General features: G+C 42.6%; 1 long non-coding RNA gene across 1 annotated transcript in view; it reads right to left on the bottom strand.

The window, feature by feature from the left end:
- Positions 1-17,381, bottom strand: part of LOC133102667 (uncharacterized) — a 110,674-nt gene extending 93,293 nt beyond the window's left edge. Inside the window, exons 1-2 of the long non-coding RNA XR_009703033.1 lie at positions 17,344-17,381; positions 10,859-10,943 (exon numbers count right to left, since the gene is read on the bottom strand). This is a non-coding gene — a long non-coding RNA (uncharacterized LOC133102667). The remainder of the gene's footprint in view (positions 1-10,858; positions 10,944-17,343) is intronic.
- Between the last annotated feature and the right edge of the window lie 629 nt (positions 17,382-18,010).

The raw sequence follows: 18,010 nt of genomic DNA, 5'->3' as shown, positions 1-18,010 counted from the left end.
GTAGATGTTATCTTGTAGATATGATTAAGATAATGGTCTTGAGATGGGGCGATTATCCTGGATTATTCTGAATCATCCAGGTGGGCCCTCAATGACAACACTTGTGTCTTTAAAAGAGAGAGGGAGTTGGAGATGTGATATAGATAGCAGAGGAGAAGACACTGTGAGGCAGAGATTGGAACCATGAGGTCGCAGTACAGGAGGTACCAGCAGCCATCAGAAGCTGGAAGAGGCAAGAAATAGATTCCCCCTGAGAGTCTCTGGAGGGAGGGAGCATGGCCTGCCAGCACCATGACTTTGGCCCAATGATACTGATTTTGGAATTCTGGCTTCCAGAACTGTGAAAGAATAAAGTTCTGCTGTTTTAAACCCCAAGTTAAACAGCGGCCACAGGAAACTAATACAACTAGAAAATCTAAAATCTATGCCTGTAATTACTACCTCTTTTCTGAGTGCCAGATCTACAAAATCAAAGACCTCTGGACATCTCCGCCAGATTTCCCATTTAACATTCGAGCTAGTCATTACTGAGTACTTGCAATGTGCAATGTAAAGCCTTAGATAAATATTATCTCATTTAATTATCATTTAATTCTCACACCATCCCGATGAGGTGAATACTTTGTTATCCTCACATTAGAATAAGGGACCTGAGACACAAAGAATTTAAGTAGCTTGCCCAAGATTGTAAAGATGTTAAGTGCTAGAACTGGGATTTTGGTCCCAGTGTGGTCTGGCTTCAGAGTCAATCACTAAAGACAGTGCTCTGCTGCCTCAAATTACCTGACATCTCAGGCTACTCAGAGCCTGTACCACGTCCAACCAGCAGTGTCCAGGCTCTCTGAGAATAGATCACTTTAGTTGGATTCAAAAAACCTTTACAGAGCCCCTACATCCTGCTAGGCATTCTGTGCCAGCTCTTTGCAGCCATGACCAGAGGCAATCTGTTGTTCTTGTTCAAATATCAAACTATCTGAGGCTAGAACACTTCCCAGATCTCATGCAATTTCAGAGTTAGACCTTACATCGTGAGGACGATCTGAACCCGATCTGAATTACTGTTGCCTCCTAAAAGCCTCATGTTTATTAACAAACTCTGTTCATAGAGTGCTGTGGCTGTCACATTGCTGTGGTCACTTTCACTGGGTTGCTACTGGACCCTGGGGCAAAGTAGAGAAGTGGAAACTGCAAGCATCACCCCTTAGTATTTATAGAGTTCGACCTTCTGTGCCATGTGTGGTACATCTGGAGGCCCTGGACCCTGGGCTGTCCAATATTCCCCTCTTGGTTCTTCCCTTCGAGTTATACTAGAAATGTGGACAGTAAGTACAATAGCTACAATATCTTAGTCATCTACTAGGTTCCAAATAGTCTACCTATGCTACCCATTTAATCCTTTCCACAATTCTGCAAGGAAAGTATTATTATTGTCATTTTAGAGATGAGAAAGCTCAGGCTTCGGGAGGTGAACTGATTTGTCCAAGCTCACACAGCTTCTTAGTGGCAGGGTGGAGTTAGGATTTAAAGAATCAGACAGTTAAAATTATTAAACTAGACTGAAACATTTCTTAACATAATCTAAGTTTCTTCTTCAGGTTGCCTTGGGCAGTGCTGAAGGAGGGGCAGGAGAGAACCAGGTACATGGGTCAGGAAGATTCCCCCTCCATTCCCCAGGGAGCCAGATATCATGATTTCTGCCTCTGAGATTGCCTTGTGCTTGGGCACAAAGGAGTTTAGTAATGATGCTGATATTATTTTTATGACATATGTCTAAGCCTTTCTAGGATACTGAGTACTTTAGCACAAAAGAGCTCTTTCCATAAGTGGGGGGGGGAGGGTAGGACTTTCTTTCTCAGAATTCTGTGTTGGGATATCCCCTTTGTGAAGAGGAGGATTTCCTGTGAAGCTAAAGAAGTTTACATTTTCAGGGACTCTAATTTGCTGAGGCGTATGCTTTTGTAAAATTTGAAAAAGTAGAACATTTTAACCATATCAGTTAAGCCTGCTCTCTCTTTCCATATGGAATTCCTCTCCACGTCCCTTCATGTTGGGTGGTGTCAGATTGGCTGTGGACATTTTGGGTATTTGGCTAATGGCAAATTGAATTGGGGATCCTTTTAGTTTGGGTTTCATGGGATGTATATATTTATGTGGATTGCAGTCACTTCCAGGTATAGCTAAGTTCTGCTACCTGCCCTCATGCAGGAACACTTTCCAAAATATTCCCACTACCCACTCCTTTGCAGTCATGGAATGAAGACACAGGGTTAGGGGTTATAATGTGATCTGAGCATATCCTTACAATGCCAGAAATATGTGGATATAGAGGACTAAAAAGGTTTGAAATGTTCAGAGCCAGAAGCCCATTTGTGGAAAGTTCTTCAAATCATCCCACATGAAAAACTGTAGGCAAAGGTTTTGGTTCTCATGGATGTGGTTAACGCAGAAGTTCTCTCCTATCAGGAGATTCATGAGGGAGCAATTAGAGTATGCAACTTGAAAAAAAAAATTAGGAAAAATATACTAATATACTATAGGGTGTATCAGGAAGGTAATTAAAAACATTATTTTTATGGATTTCGTGATGTTTGTGGCATTTGTCAGCTTTTTAAGTGTAAAATTTGTGGTGATTTCTTTTCTTATTCTAATCAAATAGTCACATTTGTATCTATTATTTGTTATTTTGCACTCTTTCTATGAAAGAGGGCTCCTGTAGTTGTATAAGCTTCATATCTCACAAATCCTGTATCTGCCTCTGTCGCTATGGCCCTTAAAAATGCACTAACTAATCAGACCCTTCGTGAATGGTTGGTGGCAGGAGAAAGATGGAAGAATCCAACCTATGGGCTGCCAGGGGAGAGGTCTTGGAAATGACCTGGGACGGGGGCTCTCAGGCTCTGGTGTGAATGATCAGGTCCCACACACTGCCTGGCCCCCATGCCTCACCCACACTATCACATTTTTTTCCAGCAAGGCTGGTCTAATGAACAGGCAGCTGTCATCACTTCAGAGTAGTGAAGGCTTCCCCAACGTGCTACCGTGTCTCTTCTCTACCTCCTACAAGGCCTAAAATGTCAGAATTATAGGCACGTTCCTTTGGGTTCAAAAAGTTTTTCAGTCTTCAAGCAAATGTTCTTACAATCAATTTCATCATAAGTCAGTATTAAGTATCCCTTAGTCTTGAGGCTTAGGAGATGCTGAGGACGAGGATATGGACTTACCAAGTTTTGAACATCTACTCTGTATCAGGTCTTACATTGTGCACTATATCATGTCTGGTCTCAGTTCATCCTCCAACAGAAGATGCTTAGAAGGGCCACCAAATATTGGCTGAACAAGATTTCACAGAGATTAGGGCCCAAAATAGTTAAATGACAAATTAAGAGACAAGGGCTTAAAAAATTTCGGGCATTTCACAATCATGCCTTGGACCAGCCCTGCTTTTACTGTTTTTCCCCAACTCCCAAAAAATGCTTATTACTACTTTTCCTAATCACACAGGGCAGGGTGGAATACACTCTACACTATAGAGGATGTAAAAAAAATAACCCCTGGGCAATGAAAGTATGTTCATCTAGCATAAGGAACATAATTAGGATTAAAAGCCAAATGACACCTAGATTTCAACAAAAATCAGTTACCAAAGGAGAAAGGGTTTTCATGACAACTAGAACCAGACAGTTAAACATTAGCTTTCAATGGTTTGGAGTGTTTAGGTTTTGCAATGGTGCGGTTTGGAAGCTCTCCAGCAGAAAAACTATTTTCTTTTAAGAGGAGAGCTCTCTGTAATATTTTCTTTGCTGAAATAATGTGATCCTTAATGACGTCTTATATGACCCAAACTTTAAATGGATCCATTATTTTAGCTGACTTCATTCTTACTAGGTTTTTACAGGTCAGCAATGAACTATCAACAGCTTCCTGATAATTATCCTACTTACCCAAAGAACTGTTAGCCTGCTGGTCTTATCTATGTTAAAAGGAAGCTGTTATATGTACCAGACTTCCTCAGTGAATAATGCAAGTCAAACTGAAATTCTGCAGAAAGGGTCAACATTGTGAGGTTTGAGAATGAAAAAACAGATTGAAAATGATGATGCTACCCTGTCTTCAGCTCCTTACTTGCTGAAATTCTGTGTTTCGTTTGGCACAGGAATGGCTTTACAGTAGAGTCAGCAGCATAACTAGTTGGGTCAGGAGAGGCTCTCTGGGTGGCTTTATCAAAATGTGTGGACACTCAGCATATGCAGTTAGTTACCTGGGTGATCCAGTTTGAGAAGCAATGGGGAAGGCACCTCAAGTAGCAGCTAGTAAAGTTCCCAATGGAAGTTAATTTTCTACAGTTAGAGACTCATTCCTTTGACTATGAAATCTTTAAGAGTCTGCTATTAAAATACCACTATAGTCTTTGGTTGTCACCTACCCCCAAAGCAAGACAAGAGTCTGATAGGAGGAGGGGAGAGAAGCTTGTTTTTACAACTGATGCAGAGAATCCCAGGAAGAAGAAAGGTGATGAAGTAGTAAGTTTGCTTTCTTTAAATGGCAAAGGGAGTAGGGAGTTAATGCTGTTCTCATCTAGCAATTTGTAAATGGGTCGTTGGAGCATATGGGTCTTAACATGTTCCTAGATTGTGGGTGTGTGTATATGTGGACCTAAAATGAAAAGGCTTACTATTAGATTCTGCCTCTCGTCAGCATAGTACAAAGTTCCTCAGGCAAAGGCATGGTTTATAATTAAAGGATTTCTGCATTTGCTAATTGCCCATGGCATGTACCCTTTCTTTCCAAGGCAAGCTTCTGAATTTCAATGATGTTTTATTATAAATCTATTTCTCATCAGGTTAGAGGCTATCCCAAATAGCAGATTAAATTCAAGCTGCTCAAGTAGATATGGATAGAGAGACTCATTTAGATGACCTTCTCTAAGAGAGGTCGTTCTATGCTATATTAGGCAAAATGAAACATAAACAGGGCATTTGACCCAAAGCACAATACATTTTTTATCACTCGCTGCGGTGATAATGCAAGTTTTTGAATAGTTAGTCGTATGGTGGTGACTTTGTACATTAAGCCAAGCAGAGATCAGATTGCATTGTCAAGAAGTTCAACAAAACTGGTATTGTTACCTCAGAAGATCAAGGGACACTCCCTCAGAAGAAATGAAGACTGAATAGACATAGAGTTTAATATTTCCTCCGCTTCACGCAACTATTTGGGTAAATATTCTGAACTTGTTTATAAACTCTGCTAGAGATCCATCAATGATCCAGAAAAGTAATGCTGAAAGGTGAGGGAAAGACCTACTGGTGACCATCAGGTTATGTTCCAATTCTTTTTAAATGTACCGTTTAAAAAAATGGCTGGTTAGCTCTCATTTTCCTATGTCAATGGTACTATCTGATTATCACTCTGCATAAGTTACTGTAAATAATTTTTTAAAGAATAGGCAGGGTATAAATATAGGAATGCAATACTGAAAATGAAATAAAATATATCAAAGAACTCTGTCTCCTCTCCATGTCCTTTTTAAGGTGATCTCTTCCATCTCCATGTATTTGAAGACATTTTTATGGTGATGGATCTCCTCTTCTTTCTGCCTCCACTGTGGCCATCTTGTATTGGTCAGTGGCTTCTTTGATCACTATTCAGAGTGATAAACCCACTTCACGGTACAATCCACTACTTGAATATCTATATGTATGTCCATAAGAAACTGAGAGAAAATATGAAGTGATACGATGGCCTCTGATATTTTCTATTGCACACCATTCTATTTCACTGATATTGCTGGTCAAGACCACCAAAATGATTGTGTGACTCAGAGTTTGAAAAACAGTAGTCAAAGCTAGCATCACCATTTGCCCGGGTATCTGCAGGAGCCTGTTAGCTAGTTTCCCTTTTTCTATGTTTTCCTCTTTGATTCCTTATTCCATAGAGCAGCAAGGAAGCTCTCAAAAGATAAATCAGAACATGTAACTCCCCTGCACAAACACTTCAGTGGCTTCTTGCATTCATAGCAAAGTCCAAACTCTTCACCATGGCCTACAAGATGGAGCCCTTGACTTTCTCTCCAGCCTTATCTTAGGACCTCTCTTCTTCCTCAATATACTCTGGCCCTCCAGAACTTGTGTCGGTACCTCCAGGACACCAGATTCTTGCTGCCTGGGTATCAGATGCTCCGTCTGCCAGGAACACTCTTTCCCCAACTTCTCCTGGCTAGCTGTTGCTTATCCTTTAGTTCTTGACTTAATTACTTTCTCTGCAGAGAGGCCTTTCCTGACCATCCCTTCTTACTATCTATCTCAGCCTATTGTTTGAACACGTACCACATTACAAGAACGAGGAAAAAATACGGCAGCTAGAAAACTCTGACCAACTAACACGCAGGATGGGGTGGTGGGAGAGGACCCTGAGCAGGAAATCGCACAGTTTTGGGGGCTGGGTCGTATTCATCTTAGGATCAAGGACTTGGGGAGTTTGGAAATGTGACTTTATGTGAGGCAACTTGCCTTTTTAGTTTAGTATTGAATCACATTAATTTTGAAAATGTTACATGTCTCTATGGCACAAGAATGAAGTAAAGGAAGGATGTAGTTATACGTAGGCCAACAATTTAAAGAGAAGCTATCAGGTCCCAGAATTAGTGGTGACAGAGGTAATCAAAGTGACAGGCCGCACAGAAAGACAGTGCTCAGGTAAATGGGTCAGAGGCTGCTGGTAGGGCCAGCTCCTGCCAGCTGGCTGTTCTTTTTGAGATCTCTTCTTGGCTCAGAACTTAATTAGAGGGTTTTATGTGGTGTTTGAATAAGGAAGATGTTTCCATCTTCTCTAACTTTGGAGATCCTTCCTGTTACGGAGACCATGGATAACCTGCCAGTTTACTACACGGGCAGTCCTGTCGAAGAGGCACCGTAAACCTCTTTGTCCTGGGGATTAAAGGTCCCTCTTTCTAACCCAGCAGTTCCAGATCTACAAGCAGATTTTGTACACAGTGTCACCCCTCACCAGCAGCCAGCTGGAGGATGGAGATCAGGATATACCTGCTTTGGAGTCCAGGTGGGACTTGGAAAAAGATAAATTTGGCTGGGCCTCAAGGTAGACGTCCTCAGAGAGAATTCCCTGAAGTCAGACATTGGGAGCATCATCTGAACCTCCTGGGGCCTGATGCCCAGGAGGGCACCACCTGGCTCCGGGTACCGCCCTCTGCCATTGGGGGCTTTTGCTCCTACGCATTAGGGCCCCACTCCAGCTCCTGCGGTAGAGCTGGCCTGCAAAGCACCAGGCACGTGCTGAGATACATCACCATGCACTTTCTCATTTCATATTGCCCAGTCTACCCTTCCAGCTTGGCCCACCATAATAACCTTATGTTTATTCCTTCTCAGCTCAGCACCGGGGGATCGTTTCTCCAAATCTATGACATAAATGTACGTGTGGGTGTTTCAGTCCATATCTTTCTGGGCCCCTATAATTCCTCAACAGAGATTTGTGTTAACTATTTTGCTCCTCCCCACACCCCCTGAGGCTCAACCTTGAATAGAGTTTACTATGGCCCCATCATTTTGAAGGGATTAATTGTGGTTGAGTTCTCATAGAAAAAAATCTGTCTTAAGAACTAGGAAAAAATATCCATCCCCAGGGTTCCTGCAACCGACTCTCAACCTCATGATTTAATCACTTCATTTTAGAATAATGCACTCAGCTATTTCTATGTCAGCCATTGACTTTTCCCAAGCAATGAATAATCAGGAAAATGCGGCATTAACTAAGGCAGCCTTGCCATGAGGTTAAAGGAACACAGCTGATCTCTAGCATCTCTGGACCTTCGGAACAAACCTAGTTTCTCCCTAGGGCCAAAATGCTTTGAATTAAAATTCATTAGAAACAAAATGAACTGGCTATTTTTGGACTAGAGTTTGACCTTTTACCTAAATCGTGATTGAAAATGGTTTGTGAAGTTCTGTAAGAGCAGCCATTCTTTTCCTTTCTTTCTCTCTTTTCCTTCCTTCCTTCCCTCCTTCCCTTCTTCCTTTCTCTTTCTTTCTTTCTTCTCTTTCTTCTCTTTCTTTCTTTCTTTCTCTTTTTCTTTCTTTCCTTCCCCTTCCTGCCTTCCTTTTCTTTCTCTTTCTTTTTCTCTTCTTCCTTCCTTCCTTCCTTCCTTCCTTTCTTTCTTTCCTTTCTTTCTTTCTCTCTCTCTCTCTCTCTCTCTCTCTCTCTCTTTCTTTCTCCTTCAATTATAATTCTGGAATAATGTAACAGATAAAAAATATAGGAAACAACTGGGAATTCAACAGCATTTCTGGAATTATGAGGATGATCCACTGACAGCGAAAGCAATAACAAAAAACAGACTTCAACTGGCAAGAAGCAGCAGGTCACTGCCTGCAGGGGATGGTCAAGTCAGAAATTTTACTGTTTCATGTGTTTGGATAACGTAATCTAACACAGATGCTGAAACAACTTATGCTATAATGATATCATATTTGCTATGTTCTACTTAATTGTAATCAAAGTTCAATTTCCTAGTGCTATTAAACATAGTAAAATACGTTGTAAGCATTTATTAGCCAAAACTGGATTTAAAAAAACAAAGTGGCATTGGCCCCAAATGAAAGCAAATTGGACTGGGGCCAAAGATGAAGGGCGCCTTATGGATAAAGTCACAGCAAGAGACTAAAACTGGGGGCCCCTGCATTTGAGAAGACTATAGTGCTCTTCAATGAGACACCACGTTTGTCCACAGGCTTTGAGAGAATAATTTACATTTCAATTTTACAACTGATATTTGTGATCAGTGCTTCAATTAGGTGTACAAAATCTTTAAGTGGGAGAGTATGGTGATATCTCTATGGGTTTGTGAATGCTGAATTGAAACCCCTATATTTTATTTCTGCTATAACTTCACAATGGCCAACAGATGATATGAAATGTTGCTGTCAGAGAGGAATGAACTGAAGGCATAATCAGAATCCTGTTTGGTGGATGGATGACCATGATATCTTAGATTTTTGAAGAACTAAACAGACTTAAAATACACTGTCCCAGGAATAAAGACGCAGACGTAGACAATGGACTTGAGGACATGGGGAGGGGGAAGGATAAGCTGGGATGAGGTGAGAGAGTGGCATGGACTTATATATACTAACAAATGTAAAATAGATAGCTAGTGGGAAGCAGCCACATAGAACAGGGAGATCAGATGGGTGCTTTGTGACCACCTGGAGGGGCGGGATAGGGAGGGTGGGAGAGAGACGCAAAAGGGAGGAGATATAGGGATATATGTATATGTGTAGCTGATTCACTTTGTTATAAAGCAGAAACTAACACACCATTGTAAAGCAATTATACTCCAATAAAGATGTTACAAATATATATATACTGTCCCTTTGTTCTCATAAGCCTATTAGAATTTTCAGGCCACATACTTTTAAAAATTTGAGCTATACAGTCACTATACTTAAATGTTCTAAGAAAATAAGAACAAAAGTTTTTATCAACATGCTTAGTACTATAAAATTTGAATAAGTAGTAACATAACATCCTTATATAAGTAAATGTTATATTTTAAGTTTTATAGCTCATGTATGAAAGCACAATTTGAAATCTAAAACTGATTATTCTTCATAAATCACTTGATTAAAAAACAGAATGTGGTGGAAACTTTTGAAGTATTCCCAGAAGCACTGAAGAATAAACAAGAGAGAAAAGTTAAATCTGCAATAAAATCCCATTAATCATATGTAATTGGGGCTTCAGAAAAATGAGTCATCAAATGATCATAAATTTGGAAACTGTTGCATGATAGCATTGAGAATATTTATTAAAACTTTAAAGTTGACCATATTCCAACTGAAAACATTATCTTCCTAAACAGAGAATTTTTACTAGAGACACACAGGACATATTTAGGCTATTTAATCTAGATTATTTGCCAGGTGATTTTTAGGTAACCATAGTGATCAGACCTTAAGGATTTACAAAAGGTTAATAGCAGCTGATAGCACTAGATTGATTCAACAGTCATTTATCTGTATTAATGAATAGGGAATGAGAAAGGATGTGGGAAAGAACAAATATCTAGAGAAAAAATTAGGGGAGATATAAGCAGATGTGTACACCCATAGGCTCACTTCCCACTACGGCTGTGACCAAACCCCCTCCTGCAAGACACACACACACACACACACACACACTGCAACTCACCGATTCAGGGGTTGTGCACTGCACTGGGATTTAAGGGGAGCTAAAGCCTCAGGCTACCCAGGTTTTAGTGCAGCTTAAAGTACAGTTTGCAAAGCCTCTGGTTAATTTGATCAATACAGGCATTCAAAATCAATAATGTAAGTTCCAGAGTAAATGTTTTGATCAAACTGGTCTTTAATTAAATTTAGAAGACAACTGAAATTTCCAATTTGCTCTATTAAACATAAGAAGTTTAACCAGACATCTGGCTGTTTAATATCATGTAGATAAAACATCTAAATAATTACCTTGTTTTTCAATGTTTTAATACAAATGTTTGCTATCTTTAGACACAAAGCAGATTAAGAATTAGTCATGATAACTCAATTTCTTTGATTTATGAAGAAAGTGTGACTCAAAATAATGATCTATCCAATAAGCAAAGCGTAATTACTTTCATGTCAGAAATATTTAAAAGTCATCTCTGCACTTGGTCTAGATTTATAACATATAAAATAGAAAACATTGCAATGTACTACATAATTATAATGTTATAGTAAAATTTAAAGTGAAATATGACTATTCTTAATGTTTTATTTTTATGATTATTGATTTTATTTTTTAAATAGTGAATTAAAAATATAGATGTGCTACTCTGAGCAAGAAATGGACTAACCTGCAGGAGTTTCCAGGGCTCCAGAGACTTCAAGGTGCCGGTGTCACATGTACACACCTGTGACTGGTGACTTTCTCAACAAGCCCTGTAACCCAAAGAAGGACAGAGATAATGTTCCAAGACATGTCAGGAGTAGAAGACTAGAATAAACTAGACAAGTCACAAGTGCTCACAAGCAGCATTTATTTTTAACACACAACAAAGTCATATATTCTCGGTCAGTGCAAGTAGGTTGAATTACTGCTCACAGAGAACTCATGTTGAGTAGATGGGGACAGTATGGCTACCAAATTAATGCCAGTGGAGGGAAAACCAAATATCTTCAGAATTTTAATGGAAACCAGGGAGAGGTTGTGGAGCAAAGAATCTCATGTGCCATTTTTTTTTTCTTTTTTAATATTGTAAAATGGCTTTCTGATAAGAAAAATTAAGAATGTCACTTCTTTTATGCTAAACAATGACCTCATTGAGTAATTACAAATTTCAAAACCTGGAGGGCAGTTCTATTGCCCTTTAGAGTTATCTAAACTGTGGCTACTCAATTATGTTAGTGCAAACTCCCTTTTAATCTCTAGGACCCTGGCTAGAGTTGTGGCTTCTTAGAAATCCATCTCCAGTCAGAAGCTTCCATGGTTCAAATATTAACAGCTTTGATAGCTCTTGCTTTCCCCCTACACCTTCTCATGTAATGCCTAATCCACTAGCATCCTGAAGTCTTTCTTTTATTAGAAAGTTAAACTTGAATCTCTTTTATCCCATATTGCTAGAATAAATCCAGGTGTCTTAGTGCTTAGAGAGTCTGCAGTTGGTTTTCCCATTCATAGTTTACTGAAGGAGCCCAGAATTTTCAAGGTGGTCAAATTTATCTTCCCAGAGTCCAACTTGAACAGTTTAAAAAAACCTGTCTTTTAAACGTGTTCATCATCCTAGTAGCTTTTGGAAAAAAAACTTTCTTTTAAGTATTATTTGTTGTGTTCAGCTTCTCAGACTTTCTAAGACAATGTGCTTTTTGGTTGCTTACAATATTCCAGAGCAATTTCTCCCAGGATAACATTAATTGTACTATTTAATCTGTTATTTCTTTCTTTGCAGCAGCTAATTTTGAGGTAAGGGAAGGAAGAGGAAAAGACTTTAACAAAGAAAGTGATGGTAGAAATGTTAAAAAAAGATCCTTTCAAACAAGGAAGTATATGCATTATTGAATCAGTGTATGGTCTAAGCATGTGAGCAAGTATATTTTTTGTAGTTGCTATAAATTCATATGGTAGTTATGCAATTTCTGAATTTGGCATATCAAAATGGTGCTAGTAAAATCGATATATACCATGTTTAATTATCTCTGAAATGTTGAAAGCTCATATAGATCAACTATCTGTGGCCAATAAACATATCAACATAGGTACAACGTAAGAATTGGCTAAAAATGTATATGAATGAGCTGGATATACCCATAGAGGATGGTCTTTTTTTTCCCCTTTTCATAAGGTACACACATAGTTTGGCCAAATTCCTTTTAGAAAAGAGGAATAATTCATTATATTCCCCCCTTGTGCCCTTCTCAAAGCTTTACAAGCACCACAAGTAAACAACGACATTTTCTTCAGAGAAGTTAAACATTCTTCTAGTACAAATTGCAGAAGGAAAAACTCGTAATATAAATATGACTTTGGGGAAAAACAGTTTACTTATTCATATTTGGTAGGTTTTGAAAATACATGTATATTTCTAGTTTACATTTTGCCAAATGAATGTGACTTTTGAACGTCTCTTTTGTTTGGAGGAAAGAAAACAGTCTGGCCCAAGGGACTTGCAACATTGATTTAAACGGCAAGTGTTTCACCAAGATGTTAAAACAGGAAGAACTTTCGGCATAATCGGCACTGATAGTAGCACGAGAAAATACTGGCTTGTCTTTCTGATGAAAAACTCTTTTAAAGGATGATCTGTATTGAGTTTGATTTTAAGAGTGATGACACAGGACTGTGTTGCTTGCATATTGAATTTCCTAAGCTCACTGATCTCTGACTGTGCAAAGAACTATTTTTACGTGGTCATATACTTCAAATAAATACTCTTAAAAATAACCTTAGGAAATGACACTTAGAAGACGCTCAACTGTCGAGTACAGGTGCTTTTATAAGATGTTCACAGGTGAGAATGCAGTCCATACAAATGACCCTCTGTGTGGCTAGAGGATCTCTTCAAACTGAACGATTTGTTATCGATTACTTAAATACTCACAGATAGAAGATGAAACAGTGTGGTCCCAAGAAAAGGGTGCTGGCCCTTGACTGAGAGCAACTGAGTCTCGCTTTAACTTTTCCAGAACTAGCTATGTAAACTTATGAAAAACTACCTAGACTTTCTTCATCTCTAAAATTAGGACTGCACATTGGTCAGAATAATTTTGAAGATAAAATGAGGTAGTACAGAATAAAAAGGTTTGAATAGTTTAAAATATAGAACTAACCTGTTGATTGCTAATAACCGTACAAGTAATAAAATGATGGACTGCTATTCCCAAGACTAGAAGCTGTATGACTTAGGATGTTTCTGGCCTTTGATAGGCCCTGAATAAACATTTATTTCCCTGAAAAAAAACACGGGGAGAGTCATTTTGCAAGCAGCATTCCCTGGGAAAACAGGTAATGTAGTTTCCCAAGTGAGTTTTAATTTTTACACGAAGCCCTTTAACTGACTGCTTTTCTACTAACACTAACTGGACGGTAGAGAGCTCTCTGGTTTGCCCTGCAATGTGGACTTCCGCACGGGCATGCCCGGAGAAGGACGCCTGTCTGTCCCTCAGTGGCCTCAGGAACCACTGGGCTTCGCCCTAGGAAGGCGGTGAATGGCAAGGAGGTGGGGAGTGGCCCAAATTCCCCACGTTGCCACTGCTCTGACCCGGGAGAGGGAGAGGGGCAAGGAGCTCCTGCAGGGTCCTGTCACTTTTGGTGGAAAGGATCAAACAGCAGAAGCAGGGGAAGGTGGATAATCCATGGAGAGAGTGGACAGGGCTGGTGTGAAAAGATCAAGAGCGAGACAAGAATCCGGGGAGAGAAAAGAAGTGGTCCTAACAGCAGTGTTCTGAGCTCTTCTCTCTCTCCTTCTGCGTAGAGCTTGAGGGAATCACTGCATATTTGTTTGCTGCGTATTTTCTGAAACCATTCCTGAAAAGGCAGGAAGCAGACAAAGCAAAATGGGAAAGGCAGTACAACTGCTAAATGAACTTGGTGCAGACTCTGAACCTCCCACCCTGTTACAGTGTGTGTGTGTGTGTGTGCGTGTGTGTGTGTGTGTGGTTTTCTCACAGGCTCTCTGGAAGGCTGCTGGCTTCCTAGGTCCCCCTGCCAGGGTGGCAGGCCTTCCTGACTGAGGAAGAAACTCCCATCAGCCCAGGCAGGTGCATTCTGGCCCCAAGAGCTGTTTCGGGATAAAACACCTTGGGCTTCAGTGATGTGTCCAATCTGAACGTACAGAACTCGGAAAGAAGGAAGGAGCAGAGTGCATTTCCAGTTCACTTTTAAGTCTAAAAGGAAAATGAGAAGACAGGCAGAAGGCAGGGAAAGGAATGGAGAGCAGACACACACATGGCTCTGAACCAAGGCTCTGCCACTTCTGCAAGTTCCTTAACCTTCCTCTGCCTCATCTTCCCTATCTGGAAAATGGGGATGTGATATGCAAACCTCTGATATTTGGAGAAAGTTTAAAAGAAATGGTGTATATAAAATACTGAGCATACTGTTCGGCACATTATAACCAACTCAGTAACGGTATTATTCAGGCCCAAACTGAATTTCTTCTTATTGTGCTAAGTCCAGATTGATTGTCAATGTAACTTTTAAAGCAAGGTCAACTAATCGTGTTTTTTTTTTTTTTTCTCAGAAATGTATGTAAAGCTTTCTTTTAAGGATTACAGATATAGACTTACAGCATTATATTGCCATAGATCTTTTTTTTCCCCTTTTAGATGAGGAAAAGTAAATTATTTACCAAAAAGGTTCAGAAGCTAAAGCCTAATAGACACACACACACACACACATATATGACAACTGTGCATCTAAATTTAATCCAAGGATAACTGTGTTGAGAGATGATCTTGGTTGTGAATGTGTTTGGAGAGTATAGGCTTTCTCATTTGATAATTACTTTGGTTTCTAGAAAAAAAAAATGCTTGCAATTGCAAAATTTGCAATTTCATGTAAGGATGAACATTTTTTTTCTCTCCAGAATGTAAATATTATCTCAGTTGGAAGACAGGGAGAAGAGGGACAAAGAACAGCAGATGCTTTCATGCAACAGTATGTATCCAGTGGCCACTATGAATCAGGCCCATATGACTCCAGTCAAAGCACCATCCAGGGCTGCCAGAAGTAAGAGATCCCAGATGTCCCAGGGCAGGAGGCGGTGGGTCTGGATTATGGGGATTTGGAAGGTTGCTATGAAGGGAGAACCCGGATGGGGATGGGGAATGCTTTGTTAAAGGGTCAGGGAAGTGTCAGCCACAAAGCCCTGGCAGCTTGGGAGAAGGGGTCTTGCCCCACTGCTGCTGGGACTCATCTCTTCCCCTTGCACAGGGTCAGATGCATCGCAGTCTCTCTGTATCTGGCCTCAGGCTCCAGTTCTGCCTCTCAGCCATGCCCTCCACTCGTGGGGGAGGCCATGAGAGCAGCTGGGCGGAAAAGAGCAGCCTCTGCTGGGGAGAGGGTGCCCACCTAGAGAACCAGGCTGCAGTGGCCCTTGTTAGTTCGGCGTAGAGTGTGGCTGGGCCCGTGTTAGGATCACATGGGCGACGCGCTGAAATGCAGATTCCTTTAGCCCTACAGAACAAAATCCTGGGCATACATACATGAGGCCCCGGTGCTCAGAGGCTCTGAGACTCTTCTGATTTTTTTCTTTTTCTTCCACTTTTTATTTGAAAAAGGGTTTAAGTACAAAATAATGGCAGTGGGGCTAACCCCTTGATTTTTTTTTAGTGCAGTGTACCTAATACATGATCTACTCCTTTGCCCTTGTTTTCAGGAGCAGAATTCATATTAGCCTTTGAGAGAAGCACTTTTTAACAGGCCTTTTCTTTTTCTTTCAAATCGTTTTTGCCGCTGTACTTGTCTTGCCTTCCAATGGGAGGTACTGGTAAGCTACAGGTATCCTATTCCTGAAAACGATGGCTAAACAGCACTCCCAGAGAAATGGGTTGGGTTCAAGGCCTGACCTCACCACTTATTAGCCATGCAAGGGGCAAATCTCTTTACCTCCCAGTTCCTCTGTTTCCAAATCCCTTCTCAACTGAGAAGAATATCTTCTCAACTGAAGATTAAATGAGGTGTTAGGTGTCAAGACGTAAGCAGAGTACGGCCCAGAGGCGCTCGGTGAGTTCCTGGCGACGCCCCAATCTCCTTTCTTACCGTGGTGGTCTATACAGCCTTGCTCAAACTCTCATTCTTTTACACTCTTCCCTTTGCTGACGGTGCTTTTCTCCTTCTTCCTCAACGACCAAGAAAAATCCACTTTTCATGACCCGATCCAAAGGACATCTCTCCTCCGGTCTTCTCCCCCAGTTCCCCTGATCCTAGGGAGCCCACTGCTGTTCTGTGTCCCATCGTTCCTCTCCCATAACACATGTACAGCTGAACCGTAATTCTCTACTTGCCTGTCCTGCCCACTAGACTGCTTGAAACGCAGTACTTCTGAAACCCTCAGCACTCAGCTTGGTGCCTGGCACATAACAGGTGGTCAAGCCACGTTACCTATACGTACTTCTTCTGAACGCCGGGGCAGAATGGATGCATTTATGCATGGGTGGCTGGACCCATGAATGTGCTTCTGGGGAAGCGACGGGCCTGTGAGAATTGTGTGGTGGGTCGTCCTAGGGTCCCTTCCCCGACCACCCCCGTGCGAGGCCGGCGCGGAGGCATCAGGGCCTCCGTCTGAGGTCCAGCCGGTTCCTCCGCTTTGGGAACGCAGCTCCGCAGGGCACCGGCAGGGGGCGGCGTTGCCACGCAGCTGGACGCTCCGCGGGTGACCGGCCCCCTCCCCGGCGCGCCTGGCGCGCAGCTTCGGTGACGAGGCCGGGGCTCCCCCAGTTTGGAGGGGGCGGGCCGTTCTCCCTCACAGGCCGGGCGGCTGGGGTCGCGCGGGGCCACGGGCGGGAGGATTCAGCTTCCCAGGCGCGTCCCTCTCTCCCCCCGCAACACCCCCCTCCAACCCCCCTCCAGCCTCTAAACGAAGGAAAGTTACTGTCCGTTTGGAAAGAGGCAGCTAGCGGCTGGAATGGACGGCCCGAAGAAAGGGCGCGCTTTCTGGCAAAGACGTGGGTGCGAGCGCGAGTGCGCGCGGACATAATGCTACACTGCTTTCGCGCCGCCGAGGCGACTGAAGTTGAGGGGCTGGGGGAGGAACGCTTGTGTCCTTTGAACTCGTACTATCGCGGGTCGTGGAAAACTAGCTCGTGTCACACTGACATTCGCATTCCCTTGAAAAAGGCAAACCTTAGCGCCCGACGACGAACACGCTTCGCCTCCTCACTTGCCGGCGAAAGAGCGCGCCGCCGAACGTCCAGCTTTGCGCGACTCGGCGGCCGCGCGTTCCCCGCGCTGCGCTCCGGTCCCGCCTCGCTCTCGGCCACCGGCCGCGCGCCCGCCGGGCCGCCCAACGCGCCGGGGCGTCCGGTCGGGGACGCGCGCCGCGCCCCGGCCGTCCCGAGCCGCCCCGAGCCGCCCCGAGCCGCCCCGAACCGCCCGTGCGCGGGAGACGGACTCACGCTCGGCCCCGCCTCCCGCGCTCAGTGGGCTCGCCCGGAGTTCCCCGCGCCGCCCGAGATTTCGAGAATCGAAACCCGGGGAGCTTGCCCTGCCCCTTGCGCGCGGCGCCTGATTGGCACGGGGAAGTGGACGCTTTAGTTCACGCCGAGGCCCGGTTTATTAATGGAGTAAACGGCCTAGCCCTACACCACACAGTTAAAAAAAGGGGGGGGGGTCGAAAGAACCTCTGGAGCCCCGTCATTAAGCTGCAATGACGCGCCATAAACGGCGAGAATTTTATGTTGGAAGTTGCTGCAGTTGCGCGTCTTTAGCCGGGAACCAGTTGTGAGGGCCATTTAGAACACTTGAGGCATCGTAAGTGTTTCGTCGTTGGGGGGGGGGGAAGAGGGGCGGG

Source organism: Eubalaena glacialis, chromosome 12 (assembly GCF_028564815.1).
Source record: "Eubalaena glacialis isolate mEubGla1 chromosome 12, mEubGla1.1.hap2.+ XY, whole genome shotgun sequence".
NCBI classification, from domain to species: Eukaryota; Metazoa; Chordata; class Mammalia; order Artiodactyla; family Balaenidae; genus Eubalaena; species Eubalaena glacialis.
Note: the sequence above shows the minus strand (reverse complement) of the source record. Positions and strands in the feature narration are given on the sequence as shown.